Raw genomic sequence first — 24,126 nt, forward strand, 5'->3', positions numbered from 1 at the left:
TCCTTGCCTAGTTATTATAATTTGTCTCCTTAAAACTTTTGCCAAAAGAATACAAGAGTTCAGTTCTCTGAAATGGAAAGCACTAGTATTTCAATCACTTTTTAAAATTCATAATGTACAGACAGCACGGAGACTATAGTTAATAATACTAGATTACATATTTGAAAGTTGATAAGACAGTACTTCTTAAAAGTTCTCATCATAAGAAAAAAATCTATGTATGGTGATGGATGTTAACTAGACTTATTATGGTGATAATTTCTCAGTATATACAAAATCAAATCATTATGTTGTACACCTGGAACTAATAGAATACATGTCAATTATACCTCAATGAAAAAAATTCAGAATTGAAATATATTCATATTGGTCTAGTTCGATGCCAGTTAACTAAAGTAAGATACCTTATATACAATGAAATGAGGAATTCTTATCTTTGTCACGTATTTGTATATTTTTCAAGAAAAATATTAAGACCATTTCACAATTGCCATTTTGTCTTCAGAAAATTGTACCTGTTTCCTCTGACTAGAAAAGATAAATGCAAGGAGGCAGAGATTATAGAAAATGTAAAGATCAAACAAAAGAGAAAACTAAATACAAAATATATGAATATTTTCATTTCTTTAAACAAAACCCAATATTTGTACTGTGAACTAATTCAGCAAATATGCTAAGGTGTTTTTTTGTTGTTATTGTTGTTTTTGTTTTTTATGAAGTGGAATTATTCTACATACGAAGTGATGCTAGGATATTATGTTGTAACAATTTTAAAGAAAAGAAGAAAAAAAACAGCCGGAACACTATATCCCTGACCGATACTATGATGCTTATCAATGAGATTGTGGACTTGTAGGTGGTTTTTGTGATCACCAAGATTGATCGAATATTTATGAACTATGTGCCAGTTGCATGCTACTTGCTTTAAGTGCTGTTTCACATTATTTCCAATATACACAAGAAGAAACTTCAATATAAAAAGTTAAGCATCTTGCCCCAGATCGCACCACAGGAAGCAGGAGAGCTGATATGGAAACACAAATCCGCGTGACTAGATTCTGTGCTCTTCACCGTGATGGTTGAGTCACTCATGTACAGGGATGTACCAAAGGTACATCGCTGCTTCCTACTCCACGGTAAGTACAGGTTTAAAAACAAAGCATTATCTTAATGAAAATGAGCACCAATAAACTAGCATAAAGGTGTAGGGCAAAAGATAACAAGAGAAAATTAGGCTTTTTCACATTATAATCCTATTTGAATTGTAACATGACAACTCTTGGAGATGGAAGAACCTGTTCCCTTTTACATGAGACACTTGAGACTTAAAGAAATTGGGAGACGTGTCCAGCAATATCACAGAGCAAGCAGGAGGCAGAGCCAAGACACAGCCCTAGGCCGTCCGACTTCATATCACTGCTCCTGCTGCTGCACTAGGGAGCTGTGTAGAACACACTGTCCTCACTCTGAGTATTTTTGTTTTGCTTCATAGTACCTAAGTTTACCTAGATTTCAACTCTTGCATTACATTAAATATAATTTCACATTTCCTCCTGAAACAAACCAACCAGTCTTATTTAGTGTTACTTTCCTAGCAAAGAATGAAGATGCTAGTCAAAATCAAAGTCTTTTTGTCTTTCAAGTGATGGCTTTTATTAATATGATCCCCCTAAAAAAGACAGGGGGAAGGAGACGTACAATCCTGGAGGTTCATTTCCTCCACCCTTATATATGATAGAAATTGTCATCCTGCTTTACAAGGAAAAGAATAAGAATATGAAAAATGAAACTTTTTATAAGAAATAAATGTAATGACTGCAAAAATAGTAACAGTGTCAGTGTTATGTAACTGGGACTAAAAGTAATTATATGCACACATGCTTAAAGAAAAAAATGTGCACTCAAAGTGCAATTTGGGGTGGCTTTTGAGGAAATCCAACATTCTAATCATGTGAAAGTCTGAGGAAAGACTAGGGATGCAGTATGGATTGCCCAACAGCGACAAGAAAAATATCAAGAGTTATAACATTTGGTATGCAAGAAGTGATGGAGGAGAATCCATTACTACGCAAAAAAAATTCAGAAGATGTAGAATCCCAAACGACAGAAAACAGCAGCAAAATGAAAAAGCTGCTTTAACTGCTTGAGGGGGTAGCTTAAAAGCTCAGTAAAGATGATCATTGCAAGGAAATTTCCAAGGAATTAACAAAAAAAACGTAAATAGATTCAATTTTTATAAGAATGACAGAAAAAAATCATAATACAGGAAATCGTAACCCACGAATGAGATAGAAGGGTCATTTTAGAAACATTTATTTTTACTCTGACATTCTAATTTGAAATTAGACATTGAAGGAAAACAATTTTATGTAAAAGTATTGTTTAAAAGGAATAAACTTTATAACACAAAAGCATGTTTATCTTCTCAGCAACATCATTGTTTAATGTAAAACCAAATGTAGAGCCAGTAATGGACTCACACTGTGACAAAAGATAGAACAATCAGATAACAAGAGTGATGCTACAGAAGACCACCTTTTTAAGGCTGCCTACAACATTTTCTATCAATGTACAAACATAAAACTTGTAAAAATGTATCTCTGTTAATACTTGCTTTGTCATTTTTCCAGACAATTGGGCAACAGAAATGTTATTTGATCCATGCTGAAGTTCTTGCGAGAACCAGAAACATAATGGGCTCCAAAACACCTTAAACTGCTGGCATCATGAACACTTCCTGCCTAATTCTGTTGGACAACAGAGACAAAGCCAGCCCTGTAATTACATCCCAGCCTGATCTATGCTCGCAGTCATGTAATTAATACTTCCTCTGTAAAGCAATGGAATAATTTAAAGAGCAGATATTTTTCAACCATGGTCTGAAAAAAAAAAAGAAAGAAACTCTAAGAGGAGAATACATGTGCATTTTAGCTATGTGCAGACACTTCTGGGATTCCATTTGCTAAGAGAAATTGTAACTAGATTCTCAGAGGTTTCATTGTACCAAGAGATGAAAATGATACTTCCTTCCTGCTAAAGGCTATAGTGGGGGGTAGAATAAAGAATGACTGGAGCCTATATTTATTCCATGAGGGTTTATGAAAATGGTAAACATAATCTCAGTTCCCGGCTACCTGAGCTACCCTAGTATGGTGCCAACCACATTTGCAGAGCCTCAGCCAGGAAATCGGTGTAGAAATCTGGCTCCAGAGGTTAGACCTTAACTTACACAGCAGAAATAAAACACTGCACTCCAGCAAGCAAATCTATACCGATTTCCCAAATCCATTCATAGTTTCCAATGTGCATCTGTAGAGAGGCATTTACAATCGTGAATGTAGATCCTACAGAACTCAGAGACACATAAAATTGTTTTGCAACACAAAAGCAGAAGGCAGAGTAAGAGAAAGAAGGTAAACTAACAATATGGATTTTACCAAGAAGCTCCATTTTCAATAATTGTTACAATTTTAAATCATTTCACATTATTTCCTTTTAAATAATTTGCATACATGCCCAGAAAAAAAAAAAAGTATTTTCAGAGTCCCTCTCAATCCCCAGCCAAATCCAAAACAAACTTCACCTTTGTTTACTTCTTGTCAACTATTTCTATTTAATATTTAGACTACACAAAGAGAGGTGCCAGGGTACACACAAAATGAGATGGCTATTTCCTCACCCTGAAACATTCTCTCTCCCTTACTCTTCACAACACTAAACAAACTTATTCTTGACAACCACATCTCCCAAAAGGTCTTCCCGGATCACTCTCTACTTCTCTATCACATCACCCTGTTTATATCCTATACGATACCTCGCAATCTCTGAACATTTTGTTTATTGATTTGTCTTGGCTTCCGTAACAAAATACCATGAACTGGGTGACTTGAACAAAATAAATTTCTTCTCTCACAGTTCTTGAGGCAGGGAAGTGCAAGATCAAGGTCCAGGTGAATTTTGTTTTTTATGAGAATGCTCTACCTGACTTGCTGCCTTCTGGCTGTGTCTTCACTTCCTCTTTTTATAAGACCACTAATTCTATCCTGAGAGCCCTACCCTCATGACCTAATCTAACCCTAATTACCTCCCAAAGGCCCATCTCCAAATACTATCACTTAGGGGGTTTGGGGCTTCAACACACGAATTTTGGTAGGACACAAACATTCAGTCCATAACAAGAGCATTCCAGATTTAGAAACAACAGCAAAAACAATTGCTTGATTATTTGACTTGATTATACTATATCTCTCATAGAGGTAATCTGTTTTGTTCTCAGCAAAATACAGTTCTTAACTATGAGTAACTAATAATCATTTCCAGAGCATCTTGTCTTATGCATTGTCTTATGCATCTTCACTCTGATGGCTTGATTGGTTTCACTTTATATTCATAAACTCATTTGATTTGTTCATAAATTATAGAAGCTCTTAATTCTAATCTAAGAATCATGCCAAGAAAAATATAAATTTTTAAAAATAATATATGACTCTGCATGAATATTTAAAGGCAATAAGCCAGAGTTATAGTCTGTGAAACACAAAATTCTTCACAAAAAAGTAGAATGACTGATTGGATATATCAAAACACAACACCTTTCTGGCACAATGAGTCCAAAAGTCCTTCTCCATTGGCGATCACTTCTTTTTTTTCCATTAGAAAAGAGCAAATGGGGATTTTTTAATATACTTTTGGCTTAGGGACTCTGAAATGATTAAATTTCAGATATGTTCCAATTTGCAAAAACTGGAAACACAAAAATAGGCCAAGGGCCCAAGTCCAATTTTCCAGAATCAAAAACTAAAGCATAGACATAGTAAGGAAACTCAAAATTACCATGAGTAAGGGATGTTTGAATGAACATTTTATTCATTGAACTCATCGTTTTTCACTTCCTTTAATTTCCAGTCTTATCTCACAGAATGATCCACTTTAAAGCTACCAAAAATGTTTTTCCAAATGTGTTAGATTGACTAGTGATCTTACCCACCTGCATATTGTAAAAAGATTTATTGCATCAGCCTCATTTGTGTCATGTGAACCGATTAATAAATGAAGGAGTCAATATCAACATCATTCACTCATTTGACATTTTCTGAACACACACTATGTACAAAGCACTGTACTACAAATTGTGTCCAAATACTATTTAGGAAACAAATAATTATAGGTTAAAGTGGGACTGTTTGCCCAGAGACAATTTTAAGGACTCAGAAGTTAAGTTATTCACCTAAAAGCAAAGACAGTTTTCTCAGGTATCCAAGCAAATGCTCTCCGGTTAGAAAAAAAGAAATATGCAGCCTTCAGTAGCCTCTGCAGCCAATCCTGCAGAAGTGGATTTGGATTAAAGAACCAGGTCAGGGTGTTAAGATTCTCTCCTAATGTTTATTATGTATTATCTCGTTATGCATCTCCCATTCGGCTAGGTCGAACCATAGGACTACCACAGGAAGTATACTTATGCCGTCTCTTAACATTTAATATTTTCTCTTCTCTACGAGTCCATGACACTATTCTTTTGTTCACCTTTCCAGTTCCTGGGTCAATTATTCCATCTCTTCTATATAATATTCTTGTAGTTCCCTTTTTAAATACTGGGGTTGCCCTCTCTAAGGATCCCATCATATAGCCCAGGTCTCCAGCCTCCATCTCTTTTCTGAGTTCCAGATCCAAATATCTAACCCCTTCCTGAACAGGTCCTTTAGCATGTCCTTTGGGTACCAAAACTTAAATGTAATAAAATCAAAGTCATAATCTGTACCTTCAGAACATAGCTAGCTCCCGTATTTCCCCTGCTTTGTCAATGAGACCTCCAAACACTCAGAAAAACACTAACCTGAAATCGAGAGAGCTTGAATTTCTTCCTTTCCTTCATGTTCCAAAGAGGGATCAAGCACTGTTATTGATTAGAATTTCTCCTTCATCCCCTGGAGGCCTTGGTTTACACTCTCACTATTGTTTTTCATTTATTTGTTGAAACAGTAATTATTTGCCATCAATTATGTGTCAGACATTGTGCTAACTCAATAATTTTTTTTTTTTTTTTAATGTCTATACTGGGAGAAACAGACAAGCAAACATGGAATCATATAATAACCTTACTTGTAAGTGGTATTTCTTTCTTAAATTCTTCCTAGCCTCTATTCCATCCTTGACATTGTCAGTTTTCTCATCATACCCTTCTCTAATCTAGTGAAAAACCTCCAATCACTCCTTATAACCCATAAATCAGCAGTAGATTTCAGAAAAAGATTTACATGGATTTAAATAAAATGAATTTAAATTTTCAAAAATGAATTTAATTTTTTCTAATAAAACTAAGGTACAAGTGAATTGCAGTCCCTGAGAGACTTAAGCTTTGAAAACAGAAGAGCAGGGACGCCAAAGCTGAGTGTGAACCAATGTCAGAAAACAGGGACAATGTAGTGAGTGTGTCATCACCTAGAAGTCATGAACATAGGTCAAAAGTAAGAAAATTGACTTAGAGCAAAAGTTAAGCAAGCAAAGCAGGAAAGCAGCAAAGCAGAGCTCTGGGGGCAATCAGAGACTTGGAGCTATAGAATTTGATAAAGAAATAAGTCAAGAAAACAGGGAAATGATTATGAGGGGCCAGAATGACATCATCAGTGTTCAGCCATTGCTAAAGTCTTCCTCTGGAAAGCTGGTGACCTGCCCAGTGTGTGTGTTCCTCAGCGTATCTTTCAGAGGCAGAGCTCTGCTCTGATTCTCACTCCACACAAAATATTCCACTCAGCCATTGTCCTCAAAAAAATGCCTTGACTATAGAATTATAAACAGTGGTTGCTGGCCTACCCAATAAGTTGTATTTCCCAGTTTTCTGGGTGATGGCTGAAGCCCAGAGAATAGTGATGATCTCCAAGAAGGCAGACACAGACCCTTTGCATCTAAGGATCCTTTAACACTTATAGTGTGTGCGTATGTGTGTGTGTGTGTGTGTGTGTGTGTGTGTGTGTGTATCACTCAGTATTATAGTGACATATTTTATTTACTTCCTCTGTTAAGTAAAAGTTGCAGTATGTCAAGGTCTATGTATTAATATCAACATAGAGCTGAGAACACTGCTTTAATGAAGGCCCTTAAAAGAGGTGTTAAAAATACAGGAAGTTTGGAGTTGGATCTCGAGATTATTATGCTAAGTGAAATAAGTCAGACAGAAAAAGTCGAGAACCATCTGATTTCACTGATATGTGGTATATAAAACTGAAAACACCAAAGGAACAAGTAAAACAAATGAAGAAACAAAAACTCATAGACACAGACAATAGTTTAGTGGTTAATAGAGAGGGGTCGGGTGGTAGGTGAGGGTAAAATAGATCAAATATATGGTGATGGAAGGAGAACTGACTCTGGGTGGTGAACACACAATGTGATATATAGATGATGTAATACAGAATTGTACACCTGAAACCAATGTAACTTTACTAACCATCACCACTCCAAGAAACTTTAAAAAAATGTGTTGGGGTAACAATGGTTAGTAAAATTACACAGCTTTCAGGTGTACAATTCTGTAATAAATCATCTATATATCACATTGTGTGTTCACCACCCAGACTCAGTTTTCCTTTCTTCACCATATATTTGACTCCCTTTACCCTCTTCTACTGTACTCCTTTTACCCTCCCCTCTAGTAATGACTAAATTATTGTCTGTATCTGTGTTTTTGTTTCTTCATTTTTTGTCTTGTTCCTTTGTTGCTTTCAGCTTTATATCCCACATATAGGTGAAGTCATATGGTTCTCGACTTTTCCTGTCTGACTTATTTTGCCTAGCGTAATAATCTCGAGATGCAACATGTTGTTGCAAGTGGCACTATTTCACCTTTTCTCATGGCAGAGTAGTATGGCACTGTGTATATATATGACATCTTCTTTAACTAATCATCTATCGAAGGACACATTGGTTGTTTCCATGCCTCGGCCACCAAAAATAAAGCTGCATTGAATGTCGGAACACATATATCTTTGCAGATAAATGTCTTCAAGTTTTTTGGGTATATACCCTAGAAAGGGATTGTTGGGTCATATTCTATTCTTAATTTTTTGAGGAACCTCCACACTGCCTTCCATAGTGGTTGCACCAATCTGTAGTCCCACCAACAGTGTATGAGGGTTCCTTTTTCTCCACAACCTCTCCAACACCTGTTATCTGTCTTGTTATGATGGCCATTCTAATTGGTGGGAGGTAGTAGCTCATTGTAGTTTTTATTCGCATTTCTGTGATGATTAGTGATGTTGAGCATCTTTTCATATGTCTGTTGGCCATCTGCATGTCCTCTTTGGAGAAATCAGGTCCTCTGCTCATGTTTTAATTGGGTTTTGTTGTTGTTGTTGTTGAGTTGTATGAGTTCCTTATATATTTTGGATATTACCTCTTATTAGAAATCTCAGAAAAATAATAAATAAATAAATAAATAAATAAATAAATAAATAAATAAATAAAAACAATTCCTTTTGCAATTGCAGCAAAAAGAAAAAAATACCTAGGAAGGATGTGAAGGACGTATACACTGAAAACTGTAAAACATTTGTAAAAGAAATTGAAGAAGATACAAAGAAATTGAAAGATATTTTGTGTTCATGAATTGGAAGAATCAACATAGTTAAAATGGCCATATTACCCAAAGCAATATACAGATTTAAAGCAATCCCCACCAAAATCCCAATGGCATTTTTTAAGGAAATAGAAGAACAAAAAATCATCAGATTTGTGTGGACCCACAAAAGACCCTGAATAACCAAAGCAATCCTAAGAAAAAAGAATAATGCAGGAGGTATCACACTCCCTGACTTCAGCTTGTACCACAGGGCTACAATAATCAAAACAGCATGGTATTGGCAGAAAAACACATAGACCAATGGAATAGAATCAAGAACTCAGAAATAAATCCACAAAAAATATGGACAGATAATTTTCAACAAAGGAGCCAAAAATATACAATTGAAGAAAGACAGCCTCTTTAACAAATGGTGCTGGGAGAATTGGAATGCCATGTGCAAAAGAATGAAACTAAACTGCTATCTGTCACCATGTAGCAAAGTTAACTCAAAATAGATCAAAGACCTAAACATAAGACCTGAAACAATCAACTGCATAGAAGAAAACATAGATACTAAACTTATGGACCTTGGGTTCAAAGAGGATTTTATGAATTTGACCTCAAAGGCAAGGGAAGTAAGAGCAAAAATAAATGAATGGGACTATACCAAACTAAAAAGCTTCTGCACAGCAAAAGAAACCATCAACAAAATAAAGAGGCAACCAATCGAATGAAAGATTTTCGGAGTTGGTTTTAAGAGTTTATTTTATAGGCAATAATGAACTGGATGTATGTAGGGAAATGGGCAAAATTCATTTCACAACTTGGTGATTCTATAAAGCCATTCAGAATTACTGGGATCATTAGGTCTGCATGAGACAAACTGAATAATCAAATCTCTTATGTAAACTTATTTCATCAACTGCCTTTCTAACTCATTAAATAAAGACTGTCTCAAAGCCTAAGACTTATAAGTATCTCAACAGAATTTAGCAGTTTTACTTTGGCTGTTTGCTTTCTTTAAAAGGTAACCATAACTGCTATTAAATAGGTTTATGGAGATCTCTGGATTTGGACATAGCTGTATTTGCAAATCTGTCTTTATTTGAATGGACTTCTCTTTAAATGAGACCTGTAAAATAAATTATAAATTGTATTTATTAGAAATATTTTGGTAGCAATGATGGATACTCAATAAGAACAAATTATAAAGAGGACTTTTTATTGGAAAGATATTGGGATATCTTACAAAACAACCAAGCTATAGGCAAAGCAGAGAACCAAGAATTCAAATAATTTGAATGCCATCAGGACTACCCATCTCTCTTCCAAGTTGACCTGTGGGTCTACTTAACAGCTCTCTCTCTCTCTCTCTCTCTCTCTCTCTCTTGCTCTGTGTGTGTGTGTGTGTGGGAGGGGGTGTCTTTCTGTCCATTTCATTATTCTTTTATTTTTTTCTCTTTTGTTCTCCTTCTTTCTATTGTCCCTTTCCTTACCTACTCCCCAGGTAACTCACCTTGCTCTTCTAGCCAATGAGGCATGGCAACTGGCTATTTGCAAATGTTGATCTTTTTATATATTAAAACTTTACCCACTATAAATGCACATGGTAACAAGAAAATACTACAGAAGGAATGCATTGGCCAACCTTAACCATGTACTCATAACTAGATTAATCAGAGGCCAAGGAAATGGGGTACTATAACTTTTCCGATTTGAAATTAATCAACTATTGCGTAGTAAAGTGGCAACTCAAGGACAATGAAATGGGGTAAGGTACTGGTTCTAGCTAAAAAGGTAGGGCTACTGGATTGACAAAAGTTCTATGTTTCAGAAAGTATCAGGTATTTGTCCAATTAATATTTCTTAAAAAGCAGATTTTTTTATAGAATTAAATGTGGCACCCACATGTTCAGATGTTATATACATTGGTATTCAGTAACTTGAGCATGAATTTCAACAGTCTCTCCTGTGAATAAGTCCAGCCTGCTTAACAGCCTTTCTGTCCTGTTTTATGTCCATTGTTATTTATTTCATGTTCCCAGCACTGTAATAAAACATTGAACACTGGTATTTAACTTCTTTGTGAGAAGTAATTTTTGTCAAAATGTTTCTAATAAGTAGTGGTTTTCTGTAAAGTAAATGGGATGTTCACACCATTAAATTTAAATTGACCTTCAGGAATGAGAATGATTTTATCCATTCATTGCCTAGAACAGTGCTTCAAAGAAGGGGAAACACAACAGCTATGTACTTAAGTGATAATGACCTCATTTAAGAATAATTGTTAAAGTACAGTCATGTTACAATTCTATATACATTCTGTAGAATTAGTACTAATCATTTCACAACATTTTTAAATAAAATTATATGTATATTGGAAAAAGCTTTTTAAAAAATCTATGCAAAGGATTATTATGTTTCTCTATCATATTAACATGGATTTTAGCATGATCACTATAATCCAAAAATATTCAAAAACTAAAATCATCACCATAAAACAAGGGTTATCAGCAAATTAAATATTGAATTAAAAGCATTATTTCATATTGTGTTCATAAAACTCACACTCAAAATGTATAATGCTTTCAATCATTTTTCTTAATTATCCTGAATGAGGTATAGGAAGCTATTTAGTTCTACTCCATGGGCTCCCATGTGAACTTTTTGAAGAAAGTCATGAAATCCTTTGACTCTATATCAGAAGAAAACTCCATCCTACCCCAGAGTCCACCCCAAGCTGGTCTCGCTAACAAGAAAAAAAAGGGGACTCAGAATGGGGCAGGAATTTCCTCTCCATATCTGTCTTTCACTATCCTTTAGACAGAGTCCAGTTCAAGGGCTGTTGGTTGATGGTACCTGACAAAACATACCGAGTAAAGACCTATGTGCTTGCTGCCCACCACACGCTCTGCAGACTGTTGGATAACTTTGCTTAATGGACCTGTAAACACTGGCAAGCAAAAGGTTCTTTCCAAAAACTAAACTTTAGGGTCAAAGAGTTTTAACTTCTCAATCGTCTTTGTCAAACTTTATGAGGAATAGGAGGTGGGAGGAAATGGAAAAGAATGTGCAAAAGAAAACCTTACAGTCATCATCAGAACCATGTCAGAGGGTATTATTGAAATACTTGAGAGAGAAGCAGGAAAGAAAATAGATGATAGATGATAAATATGTAGATAGATAGATAGATAGATAGATAGATAGATAGATAGATAGATAGATAGATGATAGATAGATAGATAATTGAAACAAAAAATAGAAAAGACAAAGTATAGGGAAGGACATAAGTGAAATAAATAAAACTCATTCTTCAAGGGGAATATGCAAACAAGGAAAGAGGTAGAGTGAAGACTAAAGTAAAGTAATATTATTCATAAGTCAGTGAGTGACATACCAATCCCAGTCATACATGCCATGAGGAAAGAACAGGATTAAACTGTATATAATTTAGCTTGTTAATGATTAAGCATAAAAAATATTAGCTTTTTAAAATAAATCATACTGTCCATCTTTTGTGGGGGTTTTGACATTCTTCTAACTTTTTTTTCTAATTTTCTTTTAGTTTACTTTTTAGTATCCAATGAACCCTCTTAAATTAGATCAACTTATAAAGTTTAATCTATTATCTTGTCAGTTATAGTCTGTCATTGTAATGTACATAGGACTATGAAATAAAAAGAAAGACTAAAATGAGTTAACTTTAAAATGTGAAGGTGAATTATTTTCTTTTATAAGTAAAATCTTGATGAGTAACTCTGTCAAAACAATGCATTGAAACATGAGGAAAACTGTCACATTTAAAGCAAATTAGTATAGTAACTGGATAAAAATAAGCTATTATGTGAATAGTTTTATTTTTTGGAGAAAATAAAAAACAATGAGGATAAGTTTCAATACAGTATCCACCTAATTTTAACAACGGGAAGAAAAACAGATCAGAAAATGTGTATAGAAATAAGGAGATTCCATTTAAGGCCTCCACAGTAGCTTTTCTGAGAAATAGTTTTAAATTCATATATATAATTCAAAAGAAAAAAGTGTTGACCAACCTCTAGGGGTAAAAAATCCTCATCTACAAAGATAAATTATTTTTACTAGGCAATTAAATCATGCCTTTATCACAAAACACTATTTTCTAAATCCTTCTATTTGTGCTGATTGATTTGCCATATGTGAATGCAGATTTGAACCTAACAGTATTTTATATTTGCAAGTTGTCTTAAGGGTGAGGTAAAGTGTCCATTAGTTTTCAACTTTAAAATATTTCTTCCTAAAAACAGTACAGATGCATGCAAAAAAAAAAAAAAAAAGAAAAGAAAAAAGAAACTGAATCACCATTTTACTCCATACACAAGAACAAACTCAAAATGGATTAAACACTTAAATGTAAGGCCCAAAACCATAAAACTAGAAGAAAACATAGGCAATAAACTCTCCAACATTGCCCTTAGTATTATTTTTTCTGATCTATCTCCTCGGGCAAGGGAAACAAAAGAAAAAATAAACAAATGGGACTACATTAAATTAAAAAGGTTTTGCACAGCAAAGGAAACCATCAACAAAATGAAAAGACATCCTGCCAAATGGGAGAATATACTCACTAAAGATACATCTGATAAAAGCTTAATATCCAAAATTTATAAAGAACTCATACAACTCAACACCAAAAGAATAAACAATCCAATTACAAAATGGGCAGAGGACCTGAATAGACATTTCTCCAAAGAGAACATACAGATGGTCAACAGATATATGAAAAGATGCTGAGTATCATTAATCATTAGAGAAATGCAAATTAAAATACCTGTTAGAATGGCTATCATTAATAAATCAACAAACAAGTGCTGGTGAGGATGTGGCGAAAAGGAAACCCTCATACACTGCTGGTGGGATCGCAAATTGGTGCAGCCACTATGGAAAATAATTTAGAGGTTCCTCAAAAAATTAAAAATAGAACACCTTATGAGCCAGCAATTCCACTTCTGGGTATTTATCGAAAGGAATCCAAAACATGAATTCAAAAAGATATATGCATCCCTGTGTTCACTGCAGTGCTATTTACAGAAGCAGGGATATGGAAGGAACCCAAATGCCCGTCAATAGATGATTAGATAAAGAAGTGATATAGATAGATAGATAGATAGATAGATAGATAGATAGATAGATAGATAGATAGATAGATGATAGATAGATAGATAATAAAATACTAAGCCATTAAGAAAAGAAAGAAATCTTCCCATTTGCAACAACGTAGATGGACCTAGAGGGTATTATGTTACGTGAAATACGTCAGACAGAAAGACAAATACCATATGATCTCACTTGTATGTGGAATCTAATGAACAGAATAAACAAACTAAAAAACCAGAAACGGACTCATAGATACAGAGAACAAACTGATGTTTGTTCCCCATCTTGTTACCCACCAGATGAGAGGGGGGTTAGGGGTGGCTGGGTGAAAAATGTGAAGGATTAAGAAATACAAATTGGTAGTTACAAAATAGTCACAGAGATGTAAAGAACAGTATAGGGAATATAGTCAATGATATGGTAATAACCATGTATAGTGCCAGGTGGGTCCTAGACTGATTGGAGGGATCACTTCATAAATTATATAAATATCTAATCGCACTGTACACCTGAAACATATAAAATAACTTTGTCAACTATAATTGAAAAATTTTTTTAAATAAAAATATTTTCCCTACTGATATTTTTGTCCTTTGATTAAAAAAAAGTGATTATATATAAATGATTAGCAATTCACCTTTACATATTATGCTTGATCAGATGAGTCACTCTATTCATAAAAGTTCAAAAGTGTATACATATAATGTTATGTCTTGATTGCCCATCCTAGACTGAATTTTATTTCATTTTTATAGGTGAGAGACTCACAAAATCCCTTTCAATAACTATTTCCTGAGAAAACCAGCCTTGCATATCCATGATTTAAATGCTTAGTCAAATCATTTCCTCTAATATGAAGAACTGCTGAAGGCAATGCAATCCAGCTCAGCAATTCTACCTTTCATAGGAGTCAACATTCTGAATGTATTTGTGACATTAAGAAAGGAAATAGAGACTATCAATCAGACTTTCAGATCCTGTTTTAATCAGAACACATTCAGGAAACAGTCTGAAAAGCCAGAACTTTCAATGCCCCTGTTCAAGAAGATTTTTTTTTTTTTCTAACTGATTTGCAGCCCACAGAGGAAGAACAAATACTGGTGATGCTTTCTATTTAATTTGGTATAAGTTCATAAAACAAATTGCCCAGATAATTGGACATGTCTTCAGTTCTGCACTACATTTTCCATAGATGTAAACCAGATTTATAACTTAGAAGTGAAGCAATAAATGAGCATAGCTTGTAATAGACTTGTGCCAAGTCTTATGTCAAAGCAAAATAAAAAATGAAACTGACCACTTTGAGTAATCAAATCTGTCAGCTCAGTTAACCCCTTCTAAAGTATTGATGGGAAACACTAAGTTCTGAAAAAAAAAAAAAGGTTAATTACTTCTACTAGTACAAGTATATACAAGCAAGAAATAGCTGTTTTAAATAGATTCCCTAAAAATAAACGTATCGTCTTAATCCTGTAAATGATTTTTTTTTCCCTGTTATTCCTTTTTTGTTCCCATTGGAGAATTTAAAACCCACTCACACATGGAAACTACTATCTTGAAGCTAAATTCCCATTTTCCTTTGAGGAGTTTTCCAGCTTAAATCAGAGTTGGCAATTATGCTTCTCTAGACGGGACCGTCTGGTCACCATTTGTCTCGTCCCTGGTCCAAAAAGGAAAAAAAAAACAAAACAGAGATCAACAATATTGTGTTGGGAAATATAAGGTGGTTTTCAGGCACATCTGTAGGGCCTATAATAACTAAATAAATCCAGTTATTATAAGGCAAATCTCAAATCTAAAAATGTCCTCTAATTGAATTCTTCCTCTTCATGGTCAAGAAAACGGAAGGACATTAATGTTAATAAGATGGGGAAAGCAGAATTTCCATCTGCAAAGACTTTCCTAAGTCTATATACTTCTTCAGGCTATTTGCCAAGGCAATGTTCCAGAGGAAGTAAGTTTAAATAATACCTGATTCCAGGAATGGGAAATATAGATGTACGGATATGTGGAAATCAATTGGTATTAGTAATACGTTTCCAGGATTTTCTTTTTTAAAAGGCTGATTCATTTTAGAGGATAAACTATTATCTCCCAAATCTCTGTTTGTATTTGTATTGAAGTACATTATTTTACTCTCCATTGTTAAAGTATCCAATTTACTCAAACCCAATTCATTACCTTTCCTCTGCTTTTCCTCTCCTTACCTGAGTAATAGAAACACCATTCACTATTTGGCCAAATTAGAAGCCAGGTAATCCTTTCCATTGAATCTAATTAGTGATAAAGACCTGATAGTTCTGACTATTAAATATTTCCCAAAGCTATTCTTTTCTCTCATATTACAATTGCTACTTACTGTGCTCTCTGCCTAACTACTCCATCTTTTCCAGATCTTTTCCAGTTCACCCTTCAAGGTGCTACCAGAGATCTTTCCAAAGGCAAATCCAATCATGTCTGTCTCCCACTTAAAATCTTTGACGCCCCAATATCTAAATACTAAAGTACAAATTCCTTGGTGTAGCATGCATAAGACCCTATACACCCCTTTCTTTTAGCTCATCTCCTACCACTTCCTTAAATTCTGCCAAGCTTACGCTGTAGTTTCCAAAACAATCCATGCCCATTCATGATCTTCACTGTTGCACATTTTCTTCTACCTGAAATAATTCTTCAAGTGATTTAGTGTTGAGAACTCAGTCATACTTAGATAGAAATCAAGCATGACTTCTTCTGAAATCTTTCTTCACTCTCCTCACCACAACACTTAACATTTCACCTCTCTAAAAACTTATCACATAGCAGCTAGTTCCATTGTTATATATGTTCTTATATGTGCCTTCTCCAACCGCCAAGCTTCTGAAGAATAAAAACCATGTGTTTTTCCTCTTCAATGTGGTGATACCCAGCTGATAATAAACACTCAGTAAATGCTCATAAGGTCAATGAATGAATGATAGCTATATAACTGACGTAAGTAGTAAACTGTTTAAGCCCTGGTCAACATTATGCAATTTTCACCTTCTTAGGTTAAATGGAATTGAACAATTGGACCAATTTTGACAAATTACTAAAAGTGCATTTGATATCTTTTGAAGTTGAGTTCATACATCAACACAATAAAATAGGCCCACTAATTTTTTAATTGGTATAGATTTTTTCCCCTTAGAATTGGTTCTGCATTGCACTGTTTCCTTAGCTTTTATTTTCTATTCTTAATTTGTTTACTTTGCTTTCTGTGTTGGCTTTAAAATTCAGAGTTGGATATAACTTGTAAATATAGCTTTCATTTTCTTTCTCTAATGGAATTACATGCCATTAAACATTTAATAATTATCTTTCTGTGCTAGTTTGAAAGTGCATATTTAGAAACAGAATCAAGAGAAAAGAAACATGACTACTCTCCATTTTTGTTCTGACAATTTCAGAACATCTCAACACCCTTCCTCTCCTTCCACCAATCTTTTTGCTGTGTTTTCAGTTTTGTTTTATGCAATAGTAATAATAAGAATATTTTTCTTTACAGAAAGACAAGTGGCATAAAAATATATAAACTTTTCTGGTAAAAAAGAATTCATGTAATTTTGTTCTTTTCTTAATTAATGTAATCTGAAGTGCTCATTAGGAAGAAGGCCATTTGGAAAAATGGTCCTTTTTTTTTCTAACCTCTTTTTTTTTTTTTAAATGTCTGACTAAGGCTTTATTCAGGCACATATCTCATTAACTTGAATAAGGGCAGTTAGCCCTCAGGGGAACTCTGTTACCTTCTTCAATTTCTTTTGCCATATAGAGGTCTCCTATAAAAACCACTCACTGACGTGGACTAATTTAACTCTTATAGAAATTCCTCAAACCTCAAAATTGCATCTGACAGAAATGGCGGCAGTTCTTCATCCTAATTTATATGTTATTTATTCTTTTCTACTAGCGTATAGGCTTGAAGCCATACTGATATCACTATATACAGACATTTTCATCTTCTTTGCCTTGATTTTTAACATTTACTATTATGTCTACTTCTTTGATCCAACATTTATTTATTCTTTGAAATTATTCAATATTTGACCAAGTTCTTAAAAATTAGGAGTTTCCAAAGATTTTTACTCTACTTAACTTTTTTTTTCATTTTTGTCATTGTTTCTGGTACAGAATGAGCAATGCACTCCAACTACCTCTTCTCACAACTTGTGCACTGTTTCTAATCTGAATTCACATTAGAACTCCAAATCCACTCTTACTCGTGGCAAGATTGATTTTTTCACTCTCTCACCTCACATATGAAGGTTATTACAAATTTGATGAGGATAATCAAGTCATACTGGAAAGAATGTTTTGGACCGTGAATATGCAGCTGCAATGAGGAGATATTTTGGCACTTCCAGCATTATAAAAGTTAGAATGATTAATAAGAAGAAGTATGGAATTGATCTACTGAGAATACTGTAATCCCTTCATGGTTGTTCAGAGATGTGTGAGACACATTAAAATAGATGTAGCTTATTTGTTATCAAAAGGATTCATGATTCAATTTTATCACCTTTAGAAACTTCTGTGTTTTTTTAATCTTTTGCATTTTATAACATATTAGAAGTTGTGACTTTCATGCTTAGATCAGTGTTAAGTAATGCTATATCTTAAGAGGTTGTATCAAAAATTACATAGTTCAAGTTATCTAAATTGTATAGCAAAACCAACAGGTGCTAAGCCAGCACCTCTGTTTCCTCATGATGCTCTATTAAAATAACTAAATGGATTTAGTTGTCAACTGGTGGAGGTTCACCAGTTGACAAGCCCATCAGTTTCTAATCAAGTGTTTGGTGACTCATTCTTAAAAATTTATGGGCAGCCAAGGATCCCCAGATATTTGAAGAAAGCCTCTAGCATGAAGTACACAGACCAAACAAACAAAAATAACAAATTTGAATAAAATAGAGTGATGGAAGCAGAAGAAAACTTATGTGTGTGTGTGTGTGTGTGTTTAACATTGTCTACCAGAGACAGAAAATTTAGCTTCCACAAAAAAACCATAATATTAAATATATATATATATATATATATATATATATATATATATATATACTTTTTTTAAATATTAAAGAAAAAAACTACAAGTGAATAAGCTCAGTGAGGAAGGCACATCGAAAGCTAGGCACCCGTGCCAAACAGTTAGCCAAGTTGTGAATGCAAAAGAAAAGTGGAAATAAATAAATATCCAGAAAGTAAAGGAAAGCTTTTGGAATTTAGAAATATGATAGCAGAGCTTTTCCATCCACTCCTCACCCACCTACCCCCCGCACACAAACACACACACACACACACACACACACACACACACACACACTGCTGCTCTGGCTGCATCAAGCTCCCTTTTGACTCTGGGTTCCTGCTAAGCCAGCACCCATGACGTCTCCTTCCAGCCACAGTCATGATCATCTACCAGGACCTCATCAGCCATGATGAGATGTTCTCTGACATCTACAAAATCCAGGAGATTGCAGATGGGCTATTCCTCCAGGTGGAGGAGAGGATGGTCAGTAGGACAGAGGGTAACATTGATCACTCACTCATTGGTGGAAATGCCTCCTCTGAAGGACCCAAGGATGAAGGTACCAAAAGCACAATAATCACTGTTGTTGAGATCATCATCAACTATCATTTGCAGGAAACCATCTTCACAAAAGAAGTCTTCAAGTACCTCAAGGATTACAAGAAATCAGTCAAAGGGAAACTTGAAGAACAGAGACCAAAAAGAGTAAAATCTTTCTGCAGAACAAATCAAGCACATCCTTGCCAATTTCAAAAACTGCAAGTTCTTTATTGGTGAAAACATGAATCTATGCGGGACGGGTGCTCTGCTGGACTACCATGAGGATGGTGTGACCCAATGTATTACTTTCTTTAAGAACAGTTTCGAAATGGAAAAATGTTAACAAATTTGGCAATTTGGATTTACCACCTGTCATCATAACTGGCTGCTTCTTTTCATCCACACACCAGGACTGGACAAATGGGAGTGATGTTAATGTTGAGCTCTTCATTTATTTTGACCTTGATTTATTTGCAGCAGAGGCATTGTTTTTAAGAAAAACATGTCACATATGTTGTCTAAAAATAATATTCCTTTAAAAGAATAAGAAAAGAAAAGAAATATGATAGCAGAAATGAAGAAGAAAAACAACTACAAAATGCTGAATTTTAACTTAAGGAAATCTCTAAAAAATTAGAATAAAAAGTTTACATGTAGAAAATTAAATAGGAAGAGATAAATAGAATGCCCATCTAAGAGTTTCATTATCCGAATAATAGAACAATCAGAAAAAGAAAACACAAGAAATTATGGCAGGGAGATTCTCAAGGAAATAATTCAAAATGTTTCAAAACTGAAGTTCAGAGTGAAAAGTCCATGAAATATCTCACACAGTTGGGGGAAAGACCCATACCAGTGCATATCACTTTAAAATATAGAACACAGGGATACAATTTCCAGAGAGAAAAAAAAAAAAACAGAATAGCATCAAACTTGTCAGCAACAACACTAAACAAACGAACAAATACACAAATCAAAGGATGACTTCACAACTATGAATTAATATTATTGCTAGCTTATATTTTTATAGCAGCCAAATAGAATAAAGTGTGAGAGTAGAATAAAGACATTTCATATTTATAAAGTACCACAAACTTGATCTACCATGAGCTTTTTCTCAAGAAATTAATAGAAGACATGTCACTAAAATGAGAGTGTAAACCAAGAAAAATAAAAACATGAACTGACACACAGGAGATTCAATGCAGGTGAAATACAATGGGAATTCCTAGGGTGATTGGGAAGGAAGATCCCCCCACCAAAACAAAATAGTTATACAAAGGACCAAGAAACAGTAATTCCAGAGGAGATCAGTAGGAGAAAGCTCTCCAAGAAGGACATCTTTAAGCAGATAGAATTCATAAGAAATGCCTAATATAAACTTAATAACATATGGGTTAGCTGTGAAAAATATTTATATACTCACAATAATGTAAAAACTGATTATTGATCAAACAAACAAAAATAAACATATTGGAAAAAGGGGATAATAAAGTGCAGAAGATTGGGGCTATAATTTATCTTTCACTGTAGTAAGTGAATACATAATGTCTAAAACTGGAAAAGTATACCTATATTATTAAAGTAGTTAAGACTATTTTTCATTAATTATAGGTAAATACCAAAGAAATAGATAAAAGATTTGAAATTGATTGGGAGAGGTAGAAAAAAGGAGAGGAGAATAGATGCTTTACATAAAAAAAAAAATCCTTATACAAATATTGGAATACAATTTTTATGAAAATTATACATTTATTTATTTTACTTCCCTACTTATTACTATATTTATTTATTTTTAAAGTAATTTTAGGAAATAATTTTATTGGATGTTAAGCTTTGAGTTTTTTAAAGAAATTATATGGCATGTTGGAACAACCTGGGAGCAAGTTCTGGGCTTAAAGAAAGAAGCTCCAACTTAAAATTAACCAGATCTGTGACCATTAAAGGTTAAACTTGTTGAAGTAACAGGCACTGGTAGTAATGGAAATGAGAATCTATGCTAATGGTTTTTTTTCAGAGGGAATTTTCTGGTGCCAAAAATAAGTTGGGGGAAAAAATTACAAGACACAAGTATTGAAAAGAGAAAATTGTAAGGTTTGAAGCAGATAGATTAATCAGCACTAATCACATCATATGTTGAGCATTTTTGCACATATCATCTCATGTTATGGTCTCAGAAACTGCTACCTTAAAGAGGCTCAGATTTTTAGAAAGAGTTTGCATTGATCATTTTGCCTTTTTAGAAAGAGTTTGCAATTAATATCACCTGTCATTAATTTTAAAGGAAGTTGTTCTGATTTTCTCCTCCTCAAAGCTAATTTTTACTCTTTTTTTTCTCCAAGTTTTACTCTTGATATGAATTGGTCCAACAGTTATATCTTTCTTCTGCATAATTTTTCCCTCCTGGTTTCAGTTCCTAATTTATGGGCTATAAATATGCTAAGTACGGCTCCCCCCATTTATAGATTAATTGAGTAATCAAGAAAAGCAGAACCTGTCTCATGATCTCCATTGATTCCTACTGTACGTTATGCTAACCTTTCCCCTTTAAAGTGTCTCCAAAAGAATGAGCTGAAATCGCTGTCTCCACTGTCTCACATTTACTTTTTCAAATGACTTGAAACAAGTTTCTATCCTTCCCATTGCCCTATAAATGTTCCAGTAAATGTCACTATTTTGTAATGGGTTGTTTTAGTCCTTATTTCATTTGACCTATGTACACTCCTTGTCACGGTTAAACTCTTTCCTACTGTCTCTTGGTTCTCCACCAACCACTCTAAATATTCCTCAGTCTCTTCTGCTTGCTGACTTCTTAAAGTTTGGAGTCTCTACAACTTTGTCTTATTTTAAATATAGTAGGTATACAATACTATATTAATTATATTACATTCAGATCTATAATATAGTGATTCGACATTTTTATACCTTACAATGTGATCACCCCACAAATTATAGTAATCATCTGTCACCATGCAAACTCATCACAATATTATTGACCATATTCCCTTTCACCTTTTTCATTCATCCTCAATCCATCCCTTCTGGTAACCGTCACTTTGGTCTCTGTTTCTATGTGTCAGTTTTTGTTTTCTTTTGTTTGTTTTGTTTTCAGATTCCACATATGGAAAACAGTATTGAGACTCCTACTTTTGGAGATTTCTACATATGGAGACAGCTTTGGTTGGGTCTTCTCTTCTTCTCTCTAGACATTCTCCGACATTCTTCTTTATAACTTTAGCTAAAATAGGTGCCCCAACAGCTACCATGCCTCCTTGGTTGCAGCTCTTGAAATGACAAGTATTGTATATAGAATTTTCCCAAATCTCTTTTTCCTTCTGGGTTACCTTTGAATCGTGGTTCAAAATCTCCATGATTCACATAAAAATAGAAGACAAAACTTGGGAATGATTCTAGTCTCCTCTTTTATCCTTAGCCCCACATCAGTCACCTACACTTGTATATTGTTAATCCTTCTCTTTTTCCTTGTTTGATCCCTTTTTTCTATCTATTGCTTTCTTTTTCAAAGCCTTATCTCATCAGCACTTTCACACACGGAGGTAATAACCCCACTCTAAGTATTATTCCTCAGGTCTCTTGCATCTTTAATTCATCTTCTATACTGCTATCAGGGTTATCTAACCTAAAATACAAATCTTGTCATTTTACTCAATGGCTTGAAATCTTTCAATCGCTTGCCATTGACTGTAGGATAAAGTCCAAACCCATCACACATGGCCTTCATTGATCAGGCCCCCAGGTACGTACCCCACTTATCTCTTGCTTTACCATCCTTGCATTATACACTTTAACATAAGACATTTCTTCCTGTTTCTGTATTACACGTCTGTACTTTCATTCAAATTACATCATCGTTCTAGAATTACATTCCCCTTTCCTTCCCTATCTCCACACTTAACTGGAAACATCTACAATTAAGACACTTTTTCAAAATCAACTTTCCTATGAAGCCTTCTTGGACACTCCAACCAAATTTAACCACTGCTTCATTGCACCTCCACTTATCTCTCTGCATAACCACATTTTTAGCAAATAAATAAATAAACAAACAAACAATAATCTGCATTTCTACATTGGACTGCGAGCAACTTTAGGACAGACTATGAGCTCCTTTAGCTCCTATGTACTATTTGTTTTATAGTACCAGTGTTTCAAAGAGTTCCTCGAGGACAGTAGGTGCTTGCCCTAGGAAACTCATAAAGCCCCAAGTATCTGCTACGTACCCAAAGCATAGGAAAAGCAGCTCTAGACAGTTCTTTGCATGGAAGTTACTATGCTTCAAGTTATGTGACAGTAAAACCCTATAATAATTGAATGGATAAATGATAAGCCATTTCTAGGTTAGACATAAAGGAAGCTGTCTCCTTACACTTCAGTCTGGAGAACACTAAGCAGGAAAGTTGTTCTATATTGAATGTGTAATATATAGACCAACTATCTCTGGATGTTTTCAATAAGACCAAATTAACAGAAGCAGATACAGTGATAGTAGTAACAAGGGAGGCAGTAGAGAGCACTGAACCATGAGCACTGTGAAATAGCTAGAAGAGAAGGACCTTCTGGGAATGGCAAGCTGATGATATGCTGCTGGATAATAAGTAATGTCATCGGTCCTGAAAGGGCTGCTATATACCATATACTGGACAGGGTAAATGATATTCCATTTCTTCATGGGGCCTGGCTGTGCTGGCATTATATGGCATATTTTTAAAATATCCCATGATCACAGATGGCTATATAAATTTCACATACTGGTCTTAAATCATATATTGTATGATTTATAAAATTCAAATTTTATGGCATTTAAACTACTTCGTTATCAGAGAGTTTC

At 34.3% G+C, this 24,126-nt stretch overlaps 1 long non-coding RNA gene and 1 pseudogene across 2 annotated transcripts in view; one reads left to right on the top strand and one right to left on the bottom strand.

The window, feature by feature from the left end:
• The window catches only part of LOC141571291 (uncharacterized), a 204,053-nt gene that overhangs the window by 173,477 nt on the left and 6,450 nt on the right, over positions 1-24,126 (bottom strand). The window lies entirely within an intron of this gene.
• On the top strand, positions 19,116-19,620 carry LOC109453078 (translationally-controlled tumor protein-like; annotated as a pseudogene).

Source organism: Rhinolophus sinicus, chromosome 16 (genome assembly GCF_057876585.1).
Source record: "Rhinolophus sinicus isolate RSI-liver-muscle chromosome 16, RSI-T2T, whole genome shotgun sequence".
Taxonomy (NCBI): Eukaryota; Metazoa; Chordata; class Mammalia; order Chiroptera; family Rhinolophidae; genus Rhinolophus; species Rhinolophus sinicus.